The 25,333-nt window shown below is 39.8% G+C and overlaps 1 long non-coding RNA gene across 1 annotated transcript in view; it reads left to right on the top strand.

Moving 5' to 3' along the window:
- Nucleotides 1-25,333, top strand: part of LOC105475996 (uncharacterized) — a 239,627-nt gene that overhangs the window by 159,313 nt on the left and 54,981 nt on the right. The window contains exon 2 of the long non-coding RNA XR_983771.3: nucleotides 7,046-7,195. This is a non-coding gene — a long non-coding RNA (uncharacterized lncRNA). The remainder of the gene's footprint in view (nucleotides 1-7,045; nucleotides 7,196-25,333) is intronic.

The raw sequence follows: 25,333 nt of genomic DNA, 5'->3' as shown, positions 1-25,333 counted from the left end.
TTAGTTAAGCAGTTGAATATGAAGGCGAGGAGCTGTGATCATGCTCATAAGAAACAGAGCATGTAGATTTCAACTTATTTGAGACAACAGATCCTTATGGCTAACCTCTGTATCACAGGCCACATTGCTCTCTGTCATCCTTTAGGCTCTACCAGGAGAAGCAGTGGCAGGGTATTGAAGATTGGAGGTGAGTGTTTATCCCCCCAGCTTCCTCCCTGACCTACTGCCATAGGTTGACTGCTTTTTGTTTCTGGAAGTCACGGACTTCCGTCCCGCAACCTCTTTACAGACAACTCTCTTTGGATCCCAGTAACCTCCCCTTTCCTGTGCACCTTTTGGCTTGTGAGTGGTAATGGCTCCGCTATAGCCTTCGGCTACTGCACTCTGCTCTAGGCTGTACATAGCAACTCATTATTGAGCTCTCATCAATGCCTAGTTTGTGCCTAATGGTTACTGTTAGGCCCCTGACTGATGCCATGTGCTGTAATCTTCTAGATGTTATTCACAAGTGCAATTTTAACACAGGACTTTTTAACTTATGTTAACAAGATAGTTCTCAAAACAATTCTCATCAAATACAATTGTACCTTACATTTTCACAATCCAGGCCAACCAAAGAATTGAAGTTTACTCATCCTGATTTCCAGAGTTATAGCTTGCTTTATTCATGGATAATCAGAGGCCATCTAATTATGATGTGGACTCTATAACCTACAGTGTGTTATTACTTTGAACATTCTCAGGTTTACTACTTTATCTCTCTAGACTGTGGAATTAACATGTTGACATTTTCTGGCAATTATATATGTTTAACAATCTTGGGCAGTTCTAAGTGACAATGATTTGTTACTTTGTCCTTGTTTGTGAGCCTGTCAGTCTCAGTGGAGCTTCTTGGAGTGCATAAGAGAATGCATGTGTATCTGTTGGAACCGAACTGTCGATTCCCTCCTGGGCAGGGGTCGCCGCGAAGGATCACCGACACGAGATTCACAGCAGAGAGTTATTTATTACTAGCGCACTAGGGTCCCAAGCTCTAAGTTGGCCCTGGGACCCCGACTGCTTGTTACAGGCTGTTTATATAGGCAAACACAAGTTCAAACACAGCTTATGGCGCGAAATTCAAACAAAGCTTAAGGCGCAAAATGATTGGGTCTAGCTATGGCCTGAGCAAGGTGTCTTATGCTAATTGGTTAGAGCAGGACCTTATGAGGTTTTTTTTTCCTGGAGTTGTTGATTCCGGGAACTTCGAGGCAGGGTGGGACCCCCGGAATTGGCAGGGTGGGACCCCATGAGGTTGTTTCCCGGAATTGGCAGGGTGGGACCCTATCAGGGTGGGTCCCTATCGAGGCAGGGTGGGACCCTATCCAGAGCCACCTGGTGTTAATTTTTTCTATATGAGGCCTAGTTTCTAAGTTTTATGAGGCCTAGTTTCATATCCACTCTAAAGGGAAGACATATCCATGTTTGTGTGTTGTGGGTGGTGATGGAGAGTGACTCTGTTCATCCATTTATTTATTCAATTAAGAATTGTGAACATATGGAGGCTTGCATCTATAGATAGTGAACTAGAGATTTTTTCTAGCTCCAGACCCTTCAATGTAGCTGATGATAGCAATGTGTTTCTCAAACTGAGAAAATCCTGAAGAGCTTGATGGACGATAACCAGCCACTAATGGGTGAGTTACCTGACAACCCAACAGGCAAATAGATGAAGAATTTTTGCAAATCTTAACCTGAAACATTAGTTTGGGTATAGGAAAAACTCCTGCCAGTAAATACAACACACAGACTGAACTGTGATTGGGATGTGACTGCTTCTTGACATGATGGAAGCTTTTGGATGTGATTTTTGACCACCTAATTAGTGGTGCATGGTTCATTGCTGGCATCTTCTTCCAGAGGCCTTGCTCAGAGATGGGAGAAGGAAGGAAGGAATTGGAAGTTGTATTAGTCTGTTCTCACACTACTATAAAGAACTAGCTGAGACTGGATAATTTACAAAGAAAGGAGGTTTAATTGACTCACAATTCCACAGGCTGTACAGAAAGCATGCTTCGGAGGCCTCAGGAAACTTACAATCATGGCAGAAGGGCGAAGGGAAAGCAAGCACCTTCTTCACTTGGCGGATCAGGAGAGAGAACCACGGAGAAACACCAGATCTCATGAGAACTCACTATCATGAGAAACAGCAAGGGGGAAATCCACCCTCATAATCCATCTCCCAGCAGGTTTCTCCCTCAACATTGGGAATTACATTTTGGCATGAGATTTGGGTGGAGACAGAGCCAAACCATATTAGAAGTGTCCCAGCCAGAGGCCAACTTCTGTTTAGAGGCATTCTTTGAGTATAATGGTGTAATAAACAGGAGAAATTTGGAGCCCCAAGACAATTTTCCCCCAGATAAAAAAAGAAATGAGGGCTACTTTAGAAGACAGTGTGGCAGTTTCTTAACATAATCTTACCATAGAATCCAGCAATAACACTTCTTGGTACTTATAAGTTAAAACTCATGTCCACCCAAAACCCTCACATGGATGTTTATAGTAGTTTTATTCATAATTGCCAAAATTTGGAAGCAACCAAAATGTTCTTCAGTAAGTGAATAATAAATGTGGGACATCTAGACAATGGAATATTACTCAGCACTAAAAAGAAATAAACTATCAGGTCATGAAAAGAAATAGAAGAACATTAAAAGCATGTTACTTGACATCTCACTTCAGGAGAAGTCAATCTGCAAAACTACATACTGTATGACTCCAACTACAAGATGTTCTGGAAAAGGCAAAGCCCTAGAGACATGAAAACAATCAGTGGTTGGCAGGGGTTAGTGAGGATGAATAGGGAGATTTCTTTGTAGGGGATATTTAGGGCAGTGAAAGTATTCTCATACTACATTGGGGAGTACATGTCATTATACAGTTGTCTAAACGTATAGAATGTATGAGATCGAGAGTGAAACCTAATGTTAATGATAGACTTTGGATATAATGACATCAATGTAGGTTCACTGACCGTAACAAATGTACTACTGTGGTGGAGATGTTGATAGTGAGGAATACTGTGTGTGTGTGGGAGGGCAGGGGGCAGGTAAGGACAGGGGTATATGGGGACTCTATACTTTGTGCTCAGTTTTCCTGTGAACCTAAACTTTTCTTAAAAAGAAACCCAGATTTAAACATGAATTGAGTAGGCAAGGCAGTGTGTCTTTAGGAGTCTGTGGTCACACATAAAGCATGTTCAAACAGCCTCTGTCTAAGCCCTGTGAACCTTCCACACTGTGTATCACACTAATACAGCAGGTGTCAGACCGTAAAAGAGGGGAGAGGTCATTTAGCAGTCATGGGACATACTCCTGTCTCCAACTTACTCTCCTGAAGCATTCTATGCCCATGAGAATCTAAGCTTACTAATGGTGGGAAGTTTAATAAACACTCTCAAGCTATTAAATGGTTTCTCTATGATTTCTAAAAACTGTGCCTAAATAACTGCTTGACACACTTTGGGATGTTCTATTTCTAGAGACAAAGGATCCATCATGAATTGGGTCTTTCAGAGAGAAAGAGAATAAGAGAATTTGTATTCACACCAAAAACCAGATGAAATATTTTGTGCTCTGACTGTACATTTTTGGAATGCTGGGACTTTGGGGCAATATTTTCTGAAGCCCTTAATCTTTTAGTAGCTGCCAATTGGCCAAGAAAGAAAACAGCAGGAGGGCACATTTCTGTATATTACTATTCATAACAGTTTTGGATATTTTCCCCAGAGCAATTGATGCTCCTTTGACAGACAGTAAATAATTAATCATCATCTCATCCTTGCAGAACAAAATGACAGTTTTTATCGATTTCACAGATGGGGGAAATGTGATCACTAACAGAGAGGAGACAGGCTTAGGACATGGAACTGGGAGAAGCCCCAGCGGCTTTGTTTCATGGTCAAGTTGAACAGATTAGACTACTGGATGCTCACAGTGCTGCTGGCTGCTGCTTCCAAGACAGATTGATATGTTTGTCTTGACATCTCACTTCAGGAGTGGATGGATACACAGGGCAGGATAAATTTGGGACAAAAGTGTTCTAACATTGCTTATGCTCTACATTCATTCGTCTCTTCGGGCAATTCAGCACATGTGTTTATCCCATTAATGGCTGGAGAAAAAGTCCAGATTATCTTCCAATTTACATGATGCATATTAGTGGGTTGGAGCAGTAATGGTGATGAATTTTTCTCTGCTTAGGTTGTGCATGTATTTAGGGCCCTTGAAATCTGAGAGTAGCCACACTATAAGTAGCTGAGCCTCTTTCTCTAGTGCCTGCTCAGATAGAATTTGTTTTTCATCTAAACAAACTAATAAACAACCTATTCCATGCTGGAGAATTCTGAAGATGATGATTATGGCAAATTCTACTTCCAATTTTAGCTCTTTGTGGTGCATTGCCTTGATTTTATGGATTTAAATTTGCTTTAGGTTAAAAAATACCTTTATAATACACACACACACACACACACGCTCATATGCATACACAGTAACACAATGTCAGCAAACCTAGCTAGTTTGAGCTTCAGAACATTTTGTTCTAGTGTTTTATGTGGCTGCTATAAGAATGTTATGGGAAATATGGGGAAATGTTAGCATCCTATTGGGAAAGCAGCACTGGACTAATTTTTCATGTTGAGTCTATTTCTCTACTGCAAGCTGACATGGAGAAAGAATTGAATAGGTTCATGATCTAATACTCTTTGTCTCCTGTCTTGGTTATGTTTAGGCCAAGTACTTTTGGAGAAATGGTTGAGCTGAGCCTTCTGCTGAATTGTTTTGATTCTAAGGTCCCAAAGATGTTTTTTTTGCCCCATAGAATCTCACTCTGTCACCCAAGCTGGAGTGCAATGGTGCAATCTCGACTCACTGCAACCTCTGCCTCCGGGGTTCAAGTGTTTCTCCTGCCTCAGCCTCCAAAGTAGCTGAGACTACAGGTTCATGCCACCACGCCTGGCTAATTTTTGTATTTTTAGTACAGATGGGGTTTCTCCACATTGGCCAGGCTGACCTCGAACTTTTGACAGTAGCAGGAAGTCAGGGACCCCAAACTGAGGGACCTGCTGAAGCCATGACAGAAGAATGTAAATTGTGATGATTTCATGGACGTTTGTTAGTTCTACAAATTAATGCTTTTATAATTTCTTACGCCTGTCTTTACTGCAATCTCTGAACATAAATTGTGAAGATTTCATGGACATTTATCACTTCCCCAATCAATGCTCATAATTTCCTATGCCTGTCTTTAATCTCTTAATCCTGTCATCTACATAAGATGAGGATGTATGTCGCCTCAGGACCCAGTGATGATTGCGTTAACTGCACAAATTGTTCATAAAGCATGTGTGTTTGAACAATATGAAATCTGGGCACCTTAAAAACAGGATCACAGCGATTTTCAGGGAACAAGGGAGATAACCTTAAAGTCTGGCTGCCTGTAGGCCGGGCAGGACAGAGCCATATATCTCTTATTACCGAAAACGGATAAGATAAATGTCGCTGAATTCTTTCCCCAGTAAGGTGTATTAATAATTAACAGCCCCGGGAAAAGAATGCATTCCTGGGGGCCCCTAAAATGGCCACTTTAGGGTGTCTGCCTTATGCAATTGCAGAGAAGGGAGGAAACACACTGTGGTCTCCTGCAGTGCCCCCAGGCTTGCTAGGATTAGGAAATTCCAGCCTGGCGAATTCTAGTCACACCGGTTCTCTGCTCTTGAACCCTATTAAGATGTTTATCAATGACAATGCGTGCACAGTGGGACATGGAAGTTCATTAGTGATTCTTGTTTCTCCCTGACCTTGTGACCTTGCCCTGCCCATTTGTCTTGTGATATTTCGTTGCCCTTGAAGCATGTGATGTCTGTGACCCACACCCTATTCCTACACTCCCTCCCCTTTGAAAATCACTAATAAAAACTTGCTGGTTTTATGATTCAGGGGGCAGCACAGAACCTGCTGACATGTGATGTCTGCCCCACACACCCAGCTTTAAAATTTCTCTCTTTTGTACTCTTTCCCTTTATTTCTCAGACCGGCTGACACTTAGTGAAATAGAAAAGAACCTACATTGATTATTGGGGGCTGGTTCCCCTGACACTTGACCTCGAGTGATCCGCCTACCTCAGTCTCACAAAGTGCTGGGATTATAGGCATGAGCCAGTGCACCTGGCCAGATCCCAAAGATTAAATTGTGTAAATGGCAACAGCAGCCAAGAGCCAGAAACACTGAAAAGTAGTGTAGAGTAGGAATTGAAAATGACTTTGTATTTTGGAGTTTCATTTTTAGAATCTCAGCTTTGACCTTGGGTTGTTGCACAATTTTGGGCAAGCTTTAATTTTTTCCATGAACATTTAGGATCGTTTCTGCCCTATAATGAATATTCAATCTGTAGTGCAATGATATTGACGATTTTGTATGGGCAACAGACTGACTTTCTTTTTAAATCAGAACCTGGCAATCATTTCCTGCCTCCTTGACAGAGTTACAGATTCTGAATATCTGAGATTAGGGCCAAGGTGTCTGCGTTTTAGAAAGTTCCATAGATGGTTGTGTAAGGAGTGGATAGAAAATTATCTTTCTGTTGTTGGGAGATTCTCTGACCTCACTCAGCTTGGTCTCTGAACATCTATCTCAGATAACATTAGGACTTACTCTATGTAGCTAAACTCCTAGTCCTGACTCAGCACTTACATGTTACTATACAATCCCTGCCTCACTGCCACAACCATTTCTCTGACCTGCTTCAGAACACTACACTTCAGGGAATAGAGAGAGCGCTGCTAGTAAGATAGTATTCAGAATGACATGCTAGTTAGACTGAGGCAGGACAGATCTTCTGTGTAGATATTTAGCTGATGAGGTGTTAAACTTGGAGTGGTAGAATCATATAATGCATGATGAATCTTGTATAAGCAAAGTTGAAAAACAAACTGTTCTGATTCATCTGTACTTGTTGCTGAAATAATTTTACCTTAACTCCTTATTTTTCTGTGTGCGTTAGGTCTGCAAGAGGGTACTGAACTAAAATCCTCAGATTGGAATTTGCTGTGCTAACTATATGCATTGTTTGGAGAACAGTGAACATTCAAAATTGTATTCACCTGTGGGCAGTCCCGGTTCATAGAGGTGGCAGGATGGAGATTGAGCACAGGTGAGTAGAGCATGGTCATTCATGGACTTTCCAAGTGTAGTAGGGCTAAACCCTTACAGCCAGGGAACACTGGGAGAGAGTGAAGACAATCTCAGAGACTTGGTACCATGGTCAAGGAATTACACTCCTGGGAGAGATTTCTAGAAGTGGAACATGGAATCAGAAGTACAATGATGTGACTCTGGGTAAATTTCTATGATGTAGTCGCAGGAGGACAGGCAAAAGTGCCCTATAATTAAATGAATGGGCATCAAAAAGTAATGAACAGGCTGAAAATCAGAAGAAAGCCTGGCAATGTCACTTTTTCTTTGGAAAAAAATTGTTCTTTGTTATTTTAAGTTCCAGGATACATGGGTAGAATGTGCAGGTTTGTTACGTAGGTATACATGTGCCACGGTGGTTTGCTGCACCTATCAACCCGTCATCTAGGTTTTAAGCCCCAGATGCATTAGGTATTTGTTCTAATGCTCTCCCTCCCCTTGTCTGCAACCCCACAACAGGACCTGGTGTGTGATGTTCCCCTCCCTGTGTCCATGTATTCTCCTTGTTCAATTTCCACTTATGAATGAGAACATGGCGTGTTTGGTTTTCTGTTTGTGTGTTAGTTTGCTGAGAATAATGGGATGCCACTTTTTCATGTTGGGGATAACCTAATGCTACAATCCCTTCAAGATAGGGCTTAAGTACTTCCTGTTTCAAGGAATTGTCAGTCAAGGAGATTAGTAGATATAATTGTGGGGAATCTTGGAAAAAACAGAGCCCAAAGCAAAAAGGAGAGAGCTCTCACCACCAGAGCATTTCCATCTTTGAATTTTTCTAAATGCAATTTGGAAAGTATCATCACAGGGGAGGACCAACATCAGCTAGCATTTATTGATCACTTACTCTGTGCCAGGAGTTAGCCTAAATATTTTACATGTGCCATCTCTTTATTCTTTCCAGCAGCTGTATTGGTAGATTTCTTTTATCTCTCTTGGGCCAGTCAGGAGACGACGTTTCAGAGAAGTTATTGTGTCTAGGTGACAGAGGTGTAAGTAGAGGCAATAGAATTCAGACCCAGATGTGTTAACTATTCTTTATCTCCTGATTTTAGGTATTATTTATCAATCTGTGCTAAATCACAATAGTCCTTCCTGAAGTAATTTTCTAAATTTCTTTCCATTGTACTGTCAGCCTATCTAGAAGGAAAATGAAGAAATATAATACACTATATATCTCTATCTCACTATTATCTATCTTGCTATCTTCCTTTGCCACTCTCTCTCTAATTTATGTCTATATAGTGTTAAAACAGCATCAGTTATTAACTTATATAAATACTAGGTTTATATTAAATTACTTAAATCCTATTCTGTCTTAAACATTTAGTAAGATATTCTCCTTGGACTCAAGAAATGTATGGTCCAGTTGGAACAATAAGACAAATGCCAAAATAACATACTGAAGGCCATAGCTATCACATGCTATACAGTCAGGCAAAAAACTAAGGTCTAAAAGTAGGGACGACCTCTTTGATATTGAGAATAATATTATAGGCAAGGGAGCAGTTCAGCTAGTTCATAGTATTTTGTTAAAAATCAGCTGATTTGACTGGGCATGGTGGCTCATGCCTGTAATCCCAGCACTTTGGGAGGCCAAGGTGGGTGGATCACAAGGTCAAGAGTTCGAGACCAGCCTGGCCAATATGATGAAACCCTGTCTCTACTAAAAATACAAAAATTAGCCAGGCATGATGGTGGGTGCCTGTAGTCCCCGCTACTCAGGAGGCTGGGGCAGGACAATTGCTTTAACCCAAGAAGTGGAGGTTGGAGTGAGCTGAGATCATGCCATTGTATTCCAGCTTGGGTGACAGAGCGAGACTCTGTCTCAAAAAAAAAAAAAAAAAATCAGCTGGTCCAAGTTTGAAACTTTATGTCTATACCAGGGTTGTCTAGCTCAACACGAGACACAGTAAGAATCAATAAAAGATTTTTATTAAAAGGATAAACCAATGAGGGATGTCTATTGACCATTTAGTGCATTTACTTTTTCCAACAGATTTATGGCTGCATACAAGTCATTCTCTTTGTGTAACTGTTATGTATTATTTTTAAAATAGACATTTAACCAAATATTTTAATCTAATCATCTTCTAATATGTTTGGTTACTGTAAGCGACTCTCAAAATAAAATTGGAACTTGAAAAAACAACACACTTTGACCTGGAAAAGCCACTCAAAATGTTTTGAATTAGACTCATTTAATTGCATATATCTGTATTTTTCCACAAGTGGAAGCTTGCAAAGTCTTGTAGTCCATTTGTTCTTATCCTGCTGAAAGAATCAAAATCTTAAAAAAAAACTTATCTGTAGGAAACTAATTTGTGATTCTCTACTAATTTACAAATAGCTTAAATCTTCAAGTCTTTCTCTCTCAAGGTAGTCACAATGGTTATTGCTCTATAGGCAAGTACCCTAAAACTTAGCAGCTTAAAAACAATAAACATTTATGATCTCACCATTTCTGTGAGTTAGGAATTTGAGAGCAGTTTAGCTAGGAAGTTGTAGCTCAGGGCCTCTCATGACGTTGCGGTCAAGATGTTGGTCAGGGCTGCAGTTACCAGAAAGTCATCTGGGGCTAGGAGATTTACTTCAGAGTCATTCATGTAGCTGTCAATAGGAAGCCTCTGTTTGTCACTGGTTGTTGGTTGTAAACCTCAGTTCCTTGTCATGTGAACTCCATAGGGCAGCTGACATCATGCTAACTGGCTACTGCTTCTAAAGCAAGTGAGAGAGAACTAGTAAATGCCTCCCTTTTTGTGACCTAATCTCTGAAATACTTTTACCATCAGTTTAACTTTATTCTACTCATTAGAAGTGAATCCATGAGTCCAGCCTCTGTCCAAGGAGAGGAGAATCAAAGGAGGGAAGAATTAGCTACCATACTTGCATATTTATATTTGTCTTTATATATTGTTTCTTCACTTTAGAATGTGAGGAAAAAAATTCCTTTAGAAAGAATTATGCATGTGTGTGTGTATATATAATGTGTATATGTATATATGTTACATATATACATATATACGTATATATACATATATACGTATATATGTGTATATATACATATATGTATATGTGTGTGTGTGTATATATATAAATGAATTAGCATTAATGGCATTGAATTATTTTGAAAGGTATTTTCAGAAGCAGACCTATGTGAAACTGATTGTGCTATTAACCATATGAATGTTTCTACTGCTTAATTAGGAATGGCTTTGTTTCATCTGAACAACTAACGTGTTTTTACATTTGGGCCCTGTGAATCTATGATGTGTTCAGGTTTCCTTCTCATGCTTCCTGTAAGAAGATTTAAAGTCAATTATTTTCTCTAAACTTTAGCAAAATTAAAAACTTTTTATATATATTCTGGGAGCTAATCCCTCTTACTGACCTCCTCTTACTTATCTTCTTATCATGATTTGCCCTTACTCCAATCTTTCTTTTCAAAGGTAAATTTATACCACTACTTAGCATATCATTCTGAAATGTTCTCTTGTCCTTTGGGGAACAAGACAGGTTATCAATAAACAATTGTATGAGGACTTGACCAACCTAAAATAATAGCTGTCATTGTATTGAGTGCGTATTCACTCATTTTGCACACTCATCATGAGTGCTTGTCACCCATTTTATGGAAATTATGTAATATTCACAAAGATCCTTTGATGTAGGAAACATTATCTCCATTTACAGATGATGTGGCCAGGTTAAAAACTAGTAATGGGCAGGAACAAGCCTCAAACCCACATCTCTCTGACTCTAAAGCCTTCTCACAACTGAGCGCTTATGTAACTGGATGACTTAAATGCACTTCCCCTCAGTCTCAGACCCCTTCCCAATGCAGCTCTCTTGACAGTCACTGGTGATCAACCCTACCTAACTGGGAGAAGATTTTAAATTCCATCTCTGGGTCCCTAGCTTGAACTAAAACGGTTTTTTTTGTGGTATGAGGTTACTTTCACAACTATTTTCTGTTGTATGTATCCCTTCCCCACCCCTCCCAAAGAAATGAAATAAAAATTGGCTTGGCACAGTGGTGCATGTCTGTACTCCCAACAATTTGGGAGGCCAAGTCACCTGAGGTCAGAAGTATGAGACCAGCCTGGCCAACATGGTGAAACCCTGTCTCTACTAAAAATACAAAAGTTAGTGGGCATGATGGCACGTACCTGTAATCCCAGCTACTTGAGAGGCTGAGGCACGAGAATTGCTTGAACACAGGAGGCGGAGGTTGAGCTAGGATCGTGTCCCTGCACTTCAGCCTGCATGACAGAGCAAGACTCCATCTCAAAAAAAAAAAAAAAAAAAAAAAAAAAAAAAAAAAAAAAAAAAAAAAAAAGCATTAGCAGAATGTGGACTAAAATTTATATTTTAAGAAGCAGTACACAGCTTTGTGAACTTAGGATACTTGGACAAGTATCTTTGAGAGCTCAGTTTGGTTCTATAAAACTTTCCTTCACATTTATGAGTCTGGACTTTGGGACTGAGATATGAGTATTTCACTTGATATTCAGTCCTCCTGCCAAAGTGAAACTAGGGCCCTTTTCCTGTTTTTAAATCAAATTTGTACAAATCACTGAGCCATGCAAAATTTCTACCTGCATTAATAAACTGATGACCTAAAATCAGAGAGAAGGGAGGGGTGGTGTACACTTTATTTGATCTGTTGGCTGGCTGATGAAGGCAGACAATTTTATGAGATTCAGATTCACATTTTGCTTTGAATCTACTTTTTTTTTTTTTTTTTTTTTTTTTTTAAGTCCACAGAATGTTTTTCACCCTCGAATTTTCCACATACGTAGCTTTGGGAGTTGTCTTTTCAATCCATTCTACGATAGGTCAACAGAGATGGAAGTCTTTGATAGACACAGGCTTTCTAAGCTGTACGTAGTCTGTAATATTTATCTGTTGACATAGTCCAGGGAGAACTCTATTTAGAATCAAGACATGATTATTTGATTGTGGCTCTTACTTCATTTGCTTCATGTAGATAGTATTTTACTTTAGACCCAGGAATATAAGTGCAGATTTGAAGCTAGTATACAAGTTGGTTATATTTGTATAGCAAATCCTATCTCCTTTTTTTGACATCTGTAGGGATTGAATACTTTTAGAAGTTATATATTGCAGAATGCTAAGGAGTAGCTTAGAATTGAACAGAATGGTAGAAAATGAGTCTTGGGAAATAAAGTAATATAGTTAAAATAATTTATCCAAAGTAAAGCAATTGTTATATGCTCAATCTTCAAAATTATAAAAGAAATTGTCTTCTTAGAAAAGGGTTAGAAAACTTCAAAGAATTTTTGGTGTAGATTTAGGAAAGGCATTTGTGGGAATGTTGGTTTCTCTACATCTTTTCTGGCCCCAATCCTTTGTTTACATTTATAGTTTCTAAAGTACTTTGTTTTGAGGTAAAAACAAAATTTTGTCTGATATAGCCAAATAATTGAAGCACAATTGGATTCTGCAGTTAAATAATTCAATTACTTTCCTTAAATTCTCTTATCACCTAAACTAACACTGGAAAACAAAACAAAAATATCCTCTAACTATGTATTGTGGATGGTACAGAGTTCCTGGGATATAGCAAATATACAGTGTCAAATATTTTAGGAAATTCTTCAATTCATTAACTTAACAGTAATTTACTGACTACCTGCTGTACACCAGGCAGTGTTCTAGGTACTGGAGATTCAGCAGGGAAAAAAAAAAAGGAAACATGGACAAAAATACTTCTGTTCTCTTGGAGCTTATACTCTGTTTTAGTCTGTTCTCACACTGCTAATAAAGATATACCCGAGAATGGATAATTTTTAAAGAAAAAGAGCTTTAATGGACTCACAGTTCCATGTGTCTGGGCAGGCCTCACAATCAGGATGGAAGGCAAAGGAGGAGCAAAAGCTCATCTTACATGGCAGCAGGCAAGAGACAGACTATGTGCAGGGGAATGCCTCATTATAAAACCATTAGATCATGTGATAGTTATTCATGATCATGAGAACAGCATGGGAAAAACCTCCACCATGATTCATTCACCTCCTACCTGGTTCCTTCCATGACATGTGGGGATTATGGGAGCTACAATTCAAGATGAGATTTGGGTGGGGACACAACCAAACCATAGCATATTCTAATTACAGAGGAAGACAATATATGCTATAAAACACATAGCTTGTTAGTGGTAATCACTAAAGAGAACAAGAAGAAAGCATTGGAGGAAGATAGTTTAGAGCCTATGGCCAGAGAAGGCTTTGTTGAGAAGGCAGCATTTGAGGAGAGATGCTGGGAGGGAAGGAGTACTATGTTGACAGTACCTCTGCATTGCAGTTTCTGTACCTTTCTGTCCTTGGCTTCCAGTGAAATGGAAGGCAAGGAGGCCAGCATGGCTGGAGTAGAGCAAGGGAGAGGAAGATCAAGATGAGTTAGAGAGTAACAGTTGGAGACAGGAGGTAGATACTGTAGAACTTTGCAAGTCAAGTAGCAAGGACTTTGGCTGTTTGTCTAACTCAGGGCTTCCCAATTGGAACACTATTGACATATTATTACAGGGTTGTCCTGGGGATTGCATGAGGTTTTGTAGCATCTCTAGCCTCTATGCATTAGATTACAGTAGCACTTCCCCAGTGTGAAAATTATAAAATGTCTCTAGACATTGCTGAATATACCCTGGGAGACAAAACCACTCACAGTTGGGAACCACTGCTCAAAGTGATACCAGAGGCCACTGAAAGGTTTTGAAGGGAAGGGTGCAGATCTGATTTAAAATTTAATAGGATCACTCTAGCTGCTATTTTGAGTATAAATTGGAGAGAGAAAGAGAAATCATACAATATTTCTATAATTCAATGGATCCTGATTTTTAAAAACTGGATATTGTCAATGAGAATTTTTTTGCATATTTAAGGATCTCTTCTCCTTCATTTGCTCAATAGTTAAAGGAAATTTGGAGCAATCACAGTAAATCCAAATATACCATCTCTCCTCCTCCTACAAATTAGAAACGTAAAATTTTCTTTACTCATTATAAAAAAGAAATCTCTCGGTAGGTTACCAAGGTATCAGTAAATTACACTAGAAGACTTTGGATTTAATATAAAAACTTTAAAACCTTTCTATTGCAAAAATCCATAGATATAGTTAAATAAGACAGTTGACAAACATTATTTTGTATATATTTGTAACACAGAATATTTTTTGTATTTTTCTATTTTGTGTGTTTTGTGTTTATATTTTGTATATACAATTTTTATATATTTGTGTGTAAGTATATACAAGGGAATAATATCAACATATACATTTCCATCAACATATAAATTTCCTCAGAGTTAAAAAGGAAAAGCTTCAATATGAAGAAAGGACAAATTATATAAATAGAAAGTACATGAAATAAAAAATATAGATAAATGGTACAGGAAATAATTCGGAAAACATGTTTAACACCACTAAGAATCAAATAAATTTAAGTTAAACAATAAGATACACTTTTCATCTATGAGACTGGCAAGGATAAAGCGCATCTTATTTGATATTTACAAGAAACATACTCAGTTTACATTGCTAGGTAAAGAGCAAACTTTTAAAAATTATAAGCCATGAGTATTTTACTTCTAGGAATTTTTCCTATGGAAATAATTAGACAAGTGCCCAAAGTTACAGGATTATGTTTTGTGTTTGCCACTGGAGAGTGGGATCAACCCCTCACCCAAAATAGTTTTGAATGTGCAGACTGATAAAGCCACACACACACCAAGATGGTATGGAAAGGTTTTTAATTCACATAACAGGACTTTCTGGGAGAGCATGGCAGAAATCCAAGCCAATCTGCAAAGGCTTGAGTGAAGCGAGAGGTGAGAGGTGATGGTTTTGATTGTGGTTAGGGATTGGAGTTGGGGTGAGTGTTCTTGTGCAGGGCCAGCCACTTGTGTGGTTTGAATTTCCTGCTGGCACCAAAAGATTTTCTTATGGGCCTGCCCAGATGTGGGGCAAAAGGGGCAAGAGGAGGAGTGGGCCTTAAAACTGTCAGTGAACAAACACCAAAACTGGAGTCAGACTCTTTATTACAATTCATTCCTGATACCTGATCAATGATGGAAATGTGCCACGTGCCATTTAATAAAATTTGAATTTAAGTAGGCTATCCTGTCATCCTGTGAGGCCTGCACCCTGAGCCTGGTAAGGAATGTAAAAGTTCCATTAAAGGTTTTGGTGAAGGACTCAGTATTTTGAGAAATAAAATGAATGCCTCGGTCACCATCAAAAATATCTAGAACTGAAGGGTATAAGGAGTGTCTTAGTGAGGCCTCGTATCGTGCATCAGGGCACAGAGAGACAGGTGTGACTTTGGTGTGTATTTTAGGTATCTGTGGGACAAAGAATTCCCAGAGTTCTTTCTAATGGGGTAACCTCAGAGAAGGAACTGTTGCTGTTAGCATTAATTGGATCAGTTAGCCAGACCATTGTCAATAGCCCAAGAGTCTGTAACAATGTGCAGAAAGAGTTTCTTATTGTCCAAGTCGTCTTCTAGTGCTAAGGCGATTACCTGAAGTTTGGTCAGTTGTTGTAACCCTTAGATCTTGTCTTTGATCAGGGATATCCCATTTGGGGGATAGACAGTAAAAGCTCTCCAGGGAGCTTCAACACATGTGATATCTGTAAAGTGTATTAACACCCTTTCTGATCACCCAATGGACTCCTGTGGGCTTCCTAAGTGGTCATTGGGTCCAAAGAGGGATGACCTTCCTCTGGTGTCATTGTGCATGACAAGGGAATGAGGACAGGGGAAGCTTCTTCCTCTCATAGGTGGAATATGCCTATGAGGGTTCAGGTTTGGGTCTATCTGGAAGCACAACTTCCATTTTAATTAGGAGGTCATTGACCATGCCAAGGCTTCAGGGTTCTGTCCCTACAACCCGAGACATAACAATCAGCTGAGTTTGGAGAGTCATAGGCTCAGGGCTTGTGGAAGCCTTCATCTCCGGAAGGGTCTTGTATGAGGCCAGAAATTGCTGCTCTACTGGAATGTGGCATTGGGTTGAGAAGGGCAGTTTCTTGCATCAGAAGCATATGGGTAACTATGGCCATTGTGGATGGTCCAGTGGCTCCAGGAGGCCCGAGAGGAAGTTGCCAAAGCCTCTACAGGAAGGGGTCTCTGGCAACACTAATGGGAGTTCCTATTGCATAGCAATCTGGATGGGTTCTAGAGACTACTGCCCCTACCTGCCCCCTCTTTTTTTTGTAGAGGTCCCAATTCAAAATAGGGCAATTTGTCAGTGATGACATGAATGACCCAACTTTAATTTACTGATGATGCTGGGAATGAGACATGACTCAACCTGAGACAGATAATAGGTCCTGGCCAAGACATACAACCCAGAATCACTATAAAGCGGGCCTCAATTTCATACTCCTGTCCCTAAATGCTAATTATTGAAACATATGACTTAGGTAGGTTAAGTCTGTAACAGATGCTCAGAGTAGGACTCTATAAGTGTATCAGAACATGGGAATGCTCAAAATACAAGCTTGACAGCAGACAGCCACATAGCTCAAAGCTCGCGTGAGTCAGCAGACAACAGGTCAAAGGGCATGTTTGTAACAACAGATGATCCAGTTGGCAAGCCAAAGGCAAAAGAAGAAAGACCCAGGAAGTAGGAGTCATCACCTGAAACTTCCTGGTTGTAGCGCCAATTGTACTGTGGTTCCCGGTGGATGGTGGGATTAACCCTTCTCTCAAAATTGGTTCAGATGCTGAGACTGATGATGCCACACATGCGGTAATGGGATAGGAAAAGTTTTTAATACTCAAGCAATAGGATCATTTAAAATGGTTTGCAAAACAGAAGGAAAAATTGGCTTTGATTTTTATTGCAGGTGGAGATTGGAGCTTGGGTGAGGGTTCCTGCAGGATTTGTGCGGCCTGAAGTTCTTCTCTGTGCCAGGAGTAGCAGCGCCAGGCTTCCTTATAGGCTTGACCAGATGTGGGGCAACTGGGGGAAAATAAGGGATGGGATTTGAAAGGGGTCAGTGGTATAGTATCAGAAAGGAAGTCAGATTTTTTATTATAGTATATTCATCATAATTCTACTTATACTGACAAAGAATTAGAACCAACCTAAATATCCAAGGAGAGGATGCGGGCAATAATTTTGTAGTTCCATGCAATGAAATATTGTGAGACTGGAAATACTGATAAGTGAGGAAATTAAGTTATGTAAAGTAGGTGCAATATGACTTCATTTTTGTGAATATGCACATATATATCTAAACACACATACGTACACATAAACGCACATAAAATTAGAAGCAAATATGCAAAAATGTTAATGATTACTTCTGGTAGGATTATAATGCATTTAATTCTTATTTTGTTTATTTGCATTTTCCTTTAACATATATTTGATTTGATTTTTTTTTAAAAAACAAGACTTTTTGTTGAAAGTCAGTTTGTTTTTGAAACTTTTGGTTTTAGGCCATTTCTAGCAATGGGGCCACACATAGTGTGTAGGTGAGAGGTAGAGGCTTTGCTACATGTGGCTTTGGTCCTTCTGCTGTGTCTTTTATCATTTTGCCTGGTCTAGTTTAAAGATGATCCAGATGGCCAAAATTCTATGCTGAGTAAATAGCTTTGCTGCATGGTCTGTTTAACTCTGATTTACCATGGTTCAGAACATCTTGAATTACTTTTGTATTTATTTTGTAATTTTATAAGCCTTCAAATTTCAGAGGTAGAAAGATAAAATTATTCAGAGTTACCATGGTAAATTACTTTCCCCTCCACTTTTTCAGTGCCTTGCCTAGAAAATGATAAGGTCTTTATAATAAAATTTTTGAATTCTGACAACTGAATAGGGTGAGAATTTGGCCCATCATAAAGATTTCTTCATTACTAAAGCAAATTGTGTTTAGAGGACACAAACACTTCATAGCGTGAATGAAGGACAATAAGTGAGGCAATTAAAAACGAATTTGCATGTTTGAAAACAGCATTTCTTTCTCTTGAAAATGAAATGACATTGTTTAAAAAAAGTCACTAGGCATTTATGATATGTTTTTTACAGTTTTAATATAATTTTTAAAATTATAGTCACTAAGAAAACTATTCATTTAAAAGTTGATTAGGAAGCAATCTAAAATTCTGAAGTCTATTATGTGACATTTACTTTCATTATCAGAATATTACTTACAGATATAACAAATAATGTCCAGTGTATAATGCCATAGAACTTTCTTTCTTTTTTCTTTTTTTTTTTTTTTTCCAATATGGAGTCTTGCTCTGTCTCCCAGGCTAGAGTGCAGTGGTGTGATCTTGGCTCACTGCAACCTCCACCTCCCTAGGTTCAAGCGATTCTCCTACCTCAGCCTCCTGAGAAGCTGGGATTACAGGTGCCCGCCACCACACCCAGGTAATTTTTGTATTTTTAGTAGAGACAGGGTTTCACCATGTTGTCCAGGCTGGTCTCAAACTCATGATCTCAGGTGATCCATCCGCCTCGGCCTCCCAAAGTGCTGGGATTACAGGCATGAGCCACGATGCCCACCCGCCATAGAACTTTCTGAAGATGAAAAAAACTTTTTGGCAATAAGTGCATTTATTTCATTCTAGTTATTTTAAAATTGATAATTTTGGTAATGTATAGTTTCCGTTTAAGCATACTAAGACATGTATCAGAAAACTTATTTTCTCCTTGCCAAATATAAAGAATGTATAGAATATGGTTTCCAGTGAAGTTAGTGACATAAGAATAAAAAAGAAAAAACATTCCTTACTTCTCTATGACGATCCACACAGAATAAGAATTTTACCCATATTGTTCATCCATTCCTTGCTTTCTAAAATTACTCTAACAACTCTTTTTGAGCATTCATTATGTGCCAGACTTAAGTTAGGGGTCAAGATCTCTTCCTTTATGGAATTTGTACCTGTCTTTGTAATTTCAGCCTTATTGCAACTTTTCCAAAGAAGGATTTGTAGTTGACTGACTGAGCAGGGTCTATTTTCAGCTCCATTTTCTCAGCATCCTTCCTAGCTAAGGTGTGGGCACATTGGCCTCAGACTTTGAAAGGGAAGAGAGTGTCCTGATGAAGCAGGGACCGTAGAAAAACAAAATAAAACTGCTGGTAACTGATGGAAGCAGTGGGGATTGAAAGAGACATCCATTTTCCAGAGGTGGCCATGGTATCTGAGAGGCAAGCTGAGGCATCTGCCAGGTGGAGTTCCTTAGCCTAAGCCTGGTTCTCTGGTCTTCCCTGCGATCCTGTCAGCCACTCAGTATCTTTTAAATCAAGTCTTTTTTTTCCTAACAGAAACCATAGTCAGCATCTGCTGCTTGCATCTAAGAACCGAAGTCATTTAATACTATTAATCTGATTTCATCAAGGAGGAAATACAATCAGAGTTTAATGAAGACCTATTTGTCTGCAAAGTCCATGCTCTTTCTAATATGTTGTGCTGCAGAGATGTGGCTTCTTTTCCAAGCAAAGCTGCCTCTAGGTCCTATTTTATAAGAAAATCACTCTTGGCTCATTAAAACCTGTACACCCTTCTGCAGCAGCCCCTCTAACGAGAGCGGGGACAGGCTTTCTCATTCTAACTCAATTCAGGGGTGTCTGTGATGCTGAAACCATCTTCAGTTCATTCAACTTAGGAAAAGAGTGCTAAAAATAAAGCTTAGCATTGTAGAAGTGGCTCATTGACTTACTGTGTATCTTTGTTTTCAGGTCATTGTTTTGTCATCAAGTATAAAATAACTTTTTTTTTTTTTTTTTTTTTGAGACAGAGTCTCACTCTGTTGCCCAGGCTGGAGTGCAGTGGCTCGATCCCGGCACACTGAAACCTCCGCCTCCTGAATTCAAGGGATTCTCCTGCCTCAGCCTCTCAAGTAGCTGGAATTCCAAGTGTGCGCCACCATGCCCAGCTAATTTTGTGCATTTAGTAGACATGGGGTTTCACCATGTTAGCGAGGCTGATCTCAAACTCCTGACCTCTGGTGATCTGCCTGCCTTGGCCTCTCAAAGGGCTGTGGTTACAGTGGTGAGCCATCACGCCCCATCAAAATAACAGTTTAAAGTAAAACCTGGTCATCTTCTGTTAGCGATGGCAAGGCTGTGTGAGGTGTTACAGAGCTGGAACTGGGGCCCTGGTCACAATGTTTTATTCCACTTGCTCCTGCCATTATGTGTAATGTACTCTCAAGATTTATGTTTGTTTTGCAGTTAATTAGTCTGATGTAAACCTTATGTGCTTCTGATTAGTTTCACACTAGCTAACTCTAATATGCATGCATGATCTGGGACAACATAGGTTGGGGGTGGGGGAGGGCCAGTGGCTCCCAGGAGGCAGTGGGTGGGAGGTCTTCCCCCTAAGAGGATACTTCATCCTCTTCGTTTTCCATTTTATTCTAACAAAACCTGTGCACATTTTACACTGTCTTGGTGAAAAAAAAAAAGTTCACAGCTCACACTGTGTTTTCATGACTCATGTTTCATGTTTGGACTCGTTTTCTGACAGTTTCTTTTTTAAAACAACAGCAACAACAACAAAACCCAAAAAACTTCTCTGGGTGTATTTTGTGAAATTTTGATGGTAGTCGTAAGTCTCGTTTTTGTGTACCAGAGCCCTTCATGAGGAAATACTTGCTTTTTCAGACTGTCTTACCTTTTCTCCTTCCCCAGTTGATGACGTAGTCTTAGGGCAGTTTGCCATGTGTCAGAGGCTGGCGGATGGGGTGTTAGGAGGAAGGGCTTCAGATCTGCAGGAGAGTCCCAGAGTTGTTTTCTGGCTCCCTGTTGGACTCTGCAGCCTGGTGACTCTTGTTCATGAGGTCACTGCTGGCCCTGCCTGCTGAAACCTGTGGCTGGAGAGCATATTAAAAGCTCACTTGTACAAAAGTATTTGTAAGGAGACTAGGATCAGCTGCTTCTCCTCTCCTCTTCCTGCCCAAACCTTTTCTGCCGTACTTTCCCTCATCTTCCTCTTCCAGTCCTGCTTCTCAGACAGAACCAGTTAAGGCCCATCCTCCCTCCACATGGCACCTAAGAACTGTGGATACTTTCTGCATAGTGTGCAGACTGCTGGCGGAAGTTCTAGAAAGATAAACTCACACCTGACTTCTCATTCACGGCACCATGTCCATGTGTTTACTGTGTGGTGACCACTCCATGCAAAACTTCCCACAGGACAAAATAGGAAACTGGCAAAAAACCCTCCCACTTTCAGCTTCTCTTCAACCTTCTAATATGCTTCCTACCCCAACTTAAGATTTTGGCTTAAAGAGGAGGTCTTGACCACTCCCCACTAATCTTTTCTTCCCACAATCTTCTGGGGTTGGAAGAAATTTCTATGACAACATCTGTCCTGCCTTGACTTTCTCTGGATCATAATAGCTGTCAAGTTGAAACAAAAGAAACTGGCTCATTTTAAGAGAAGTTTAAAAAATTTTATGTCCTCTTAGTATGTTTGTGTATGTGCCTGTGTATGCATGTGTTTAGTTCTATTGAAATTGGATAGGTTTATATTTGTTGCACCTTGTAGTTGTAAGTTAATGTGTAGCTTTCCTTTTGGAAAGTATGCACAGTGTATTAGTCTGTTTTCACTCTGCTGACAAAGACATACCCAAGGCTGGGCAATTTACAAAAGAAAGAGGTTTAATGGACTTACAATTCCACATGGCTGGGGAGGCCACACAATCATGGTGGAAGGCAAGGATGAGCAAGTCACATCTTACCTGGATGGCGGCAGGCAAAGAGAGCTTGTGCAGGGGAACCCCCCTTTATATAATCATCAGATCTCATGAGACTTATTCACTATCATGAGAACAGGGGCAGGGAAAGATCTGCCCCCCTGATTCAATTACCTCCCACTGGGTCCCTCCTACAATACATGGGAATTCAAGATGGGATTTGGGTGGGGACACAGCCAAACCATGTCACATAGATAAATACTTTAAATAATTGTTTTTTAAAGGAGATAGGTGTTCATAAGGAAAGCCATCACCTGTTTCTCCTTTCTCTATCCCATCCTATTCCCCAGAAGAAACCATTTTTCCCTTTTTATACAAATTCTCTTTACATTTTCCTGCTAATTGTCTCTGTATGACTAAATGATACAGCACCCTTGTGAGTAGGGAAACTATCAGCCTGCAGGGATCTTCTCCCCTCACCTGGAGGTGAATTCAGAGGGGGGTTCAGTGCTTAGGAGGTGGGACAACAGCTACATTGGGTGCATTATCTCTGTGCAGACTTAGAAGCATCCATTCCTCATTGAGAGCTCATTACATACTAAATGTATGGATAAGATCAAATCTACAGCATTTAAATTAAGCATGCCCAATTATTTACAGATGTCTTAAAATGTGAAAACCACATTTATAATGAAGATTACCTATATGTAGTAGGTATGTGTAACTGACGCACTGAATGTATGACTCATAAGATGGATAAGAGCTCTGTCTCCCGAAGTCCCTTTCAACTTCATTCAGTGGAGGAGGACTTTCCTCAACTCCTTGATAGAATTACTGAAATAATAGACTGTCCCAGAGTCAATTTATGTCACAAAATACAGTCATAATTCAAGAGTTAGGAGCATCTAGTCCAAACTGTTAGTGAACACTTCTGTCTTTATTGAAAGATATGACCTCTCACCTTCTCCCAGCTAAGGTCTGGGTGTACTGACTACCTGCACCCTTTCTTATTCTATCCCCTAGTGGATGTTCTATACCCCTCCAGGGGTGAGGCTTAGGGAGAGAAGAGAGGTCAGAATGCATACAAGTGTTTCTGGGCTGAATGGCTTTATTCTCTCTGGGCTTGGCATGGTTTATGCCCACTCTCTCTCTTGTGGTGTCTTCCCTAGGCTCTTTTGAAAATCTCAAATAAGGGACCTCTCACTTGGCTGTTCCTTGACCCAGGAAATTGTCCATTCTAAATAGTCATTTGAACTTCCTTCTGTGGCCTTCAGGAACTCATGTTCATCTGTAGCCTCTTGCTGAAAGATCTCTTTGACCTTTCTAGAACACCAGAGGTGACCCCTCACTAGCTCTTTCTCACTCATGGCACATGGGAAACGCACATTCTTTGCTTCAACAAACTCTGGGGATGTCCCCAATCCCAGTGACAAGACAACTGTCCTGGCTCTGCAACCAAAAGCACTAAGTCACCTGGGCTTACACCTTCTAGTTTTTGCTCTGCATAAAATAGTGTCTAGCCCTCTGCCCCATATTCTGCTGTCTTTTATCTCTGTCAGCACCCTAATTCACTAAGCCCTAAGCTTCAAGGGCTTCAGACTAAGCTCTTCATGGAGTCTTATTGGAATCCCTCTTTGCCAGCTTGTGAGGTATTCCCTTTGAAGGAGTAGGTCTTCTTCTTCTGGGGCATGCTCTGAAAGTCCTCTTCACAGAAGTATCTCTTTAAAATCATATTCTCTTTCCACTTTGACCTCTTTTATATCCTCCTTCTGCCCACGATATCCAAAGGATCTTGGACTAAGTTTTGACGATTATTTTTAAGTGTTGCATTTCCATTTGACATTTTACCTTTGTAAATTTCTATTTTTTTTTACCTTTGTGACTTATTCAAATATTTACTTTTCAAAATTTTAAAAGTGACATACAAAATTATATGTATGTGTGTACAACAAAATTGAAATATAACGCCTTGTTACATACTTTGCTATCCAGGTCACCAATCCTTTCTTACATAGTAAGTTGGCTATAGTTCATTAGCTTGCAGTTTTTAGATACAAGTCTTAATCCATCCTTTCTCCTTTTGTATTCTTTATTTTCTGCAATATTTAAGACTTTTTGCATTCTGATTAAAAGAAACCACCTGAAGTTGGCATATGCAACTGTTCATGAATGAGAACTTGCATAGAATTGAAAGGCAGGAATGCAGCTTGTCCTTAGAATGGATTTGAGCCATGAACTAGGAGGTGAGTAGGAAGCCTAGGGAGAATATTCTCTCTCAAATTCATACATACACATACATACACACCCACCCTCCTTTCTCCTCCTCCCTGCAGGGCTGAAGTCTTCTTTCTTGACAGGCTAGTTTTCTTTGTTATCAATACTGGTGGTAAGAAGGAAATGATCACTGATGGCATTCAGGTTCATATATTACAATGTGTACTGCAAAGCCAGACTTTTCTTATTTCTAGGAAATGGATCCTGACTGGCCCATATCTGATCAGGTGTTTGTTTCTTGCTGTAATAAACAGGAGTGGCAGTAAAATGTTACAACCACAGTTGCCTTTGGGAACACAACACAGTAGATGGGGGATAGTAAACAACACATGGCACTGAAATGTCTCCTATAATGCCTACGCTGATTTTTCTTGTTGAATTGGCTGCCATCTAAGTGTCACTGTAGTTATTAGATACCTTCTTAGTATTCATTTGTATTGCTGTTGTAACAAATTACCACCCAGTTGGTGGCTTAGATCAACACAAATTTATTACCTTACAGTTTTGTAGATCAGAATTCTGAAATGAGGCTCACTGGGCTAAAATGAAGGTATCACATGGCTGCATTCCTTTGGGAGGCTCTGAGGAAGAATCTGTTTCTTTGCCATTTCCAACTTCTAGAGGCTGCCTGTATTTCTTAGTTCATGGCTCCTTTGCATCTTCAAAGCCAGAAATAGCTGGAAAAGTCCTTCTCAGGCTGTATTACTTGGACAGTCACTGTCTTACCTCTCTCTCTTATAAGGAATCCCATGATTACACTGGGCTTACCTGCATCACACAGGATGATCTGCCAGTCTCAAGAACCTTAATCACATTTGAAAAGTGCCTTTAGCCATGCAATGTAACAGATTCGCAGGTTCAGGAAACTAGGATGTAGACATCCGTGGGGAGGGAGCATTATTCTACCTACCACAGCTTTCATTTGTCTACTTTTTTGACCTGACTTCTATTTCTATGTTGTATTTTACCCCATGTTTTAACGTTTCTTCTTTTTCCTTCCTCTTTTCGTGGCTGCTTACCTTTAGCTGGTCTCCTGCAGCTAAAGACAGACAGAAATGACATTCTAGTGCTTTATTTAGTCTACTCTGCCCCCTCACTTTATTGAGGCTACAGGAGTTTACTAAATATGTATTAGATTGACTCAAGGG

The sequence above is a fragment of the Macaca nemestrina genome, chromosome 8 (genome assembly GCF_043159975.1).
Source record: "Macaca nemestrina isolate mMacNem1 chromosome 8, mMacNem.hap1, whole genome shotgun sequence".
Classification (NCBI taxonomy): Eukaryota; Metazoa; Chordata; class Mammalia; order Primates; family Cercopithecidae; genus Macaca; species Macaca nemestrina.
Note: the sequence above shows the minus strand (reverse complement) of the source record. Positions and strands in the feature narration are given on the sequence as shown.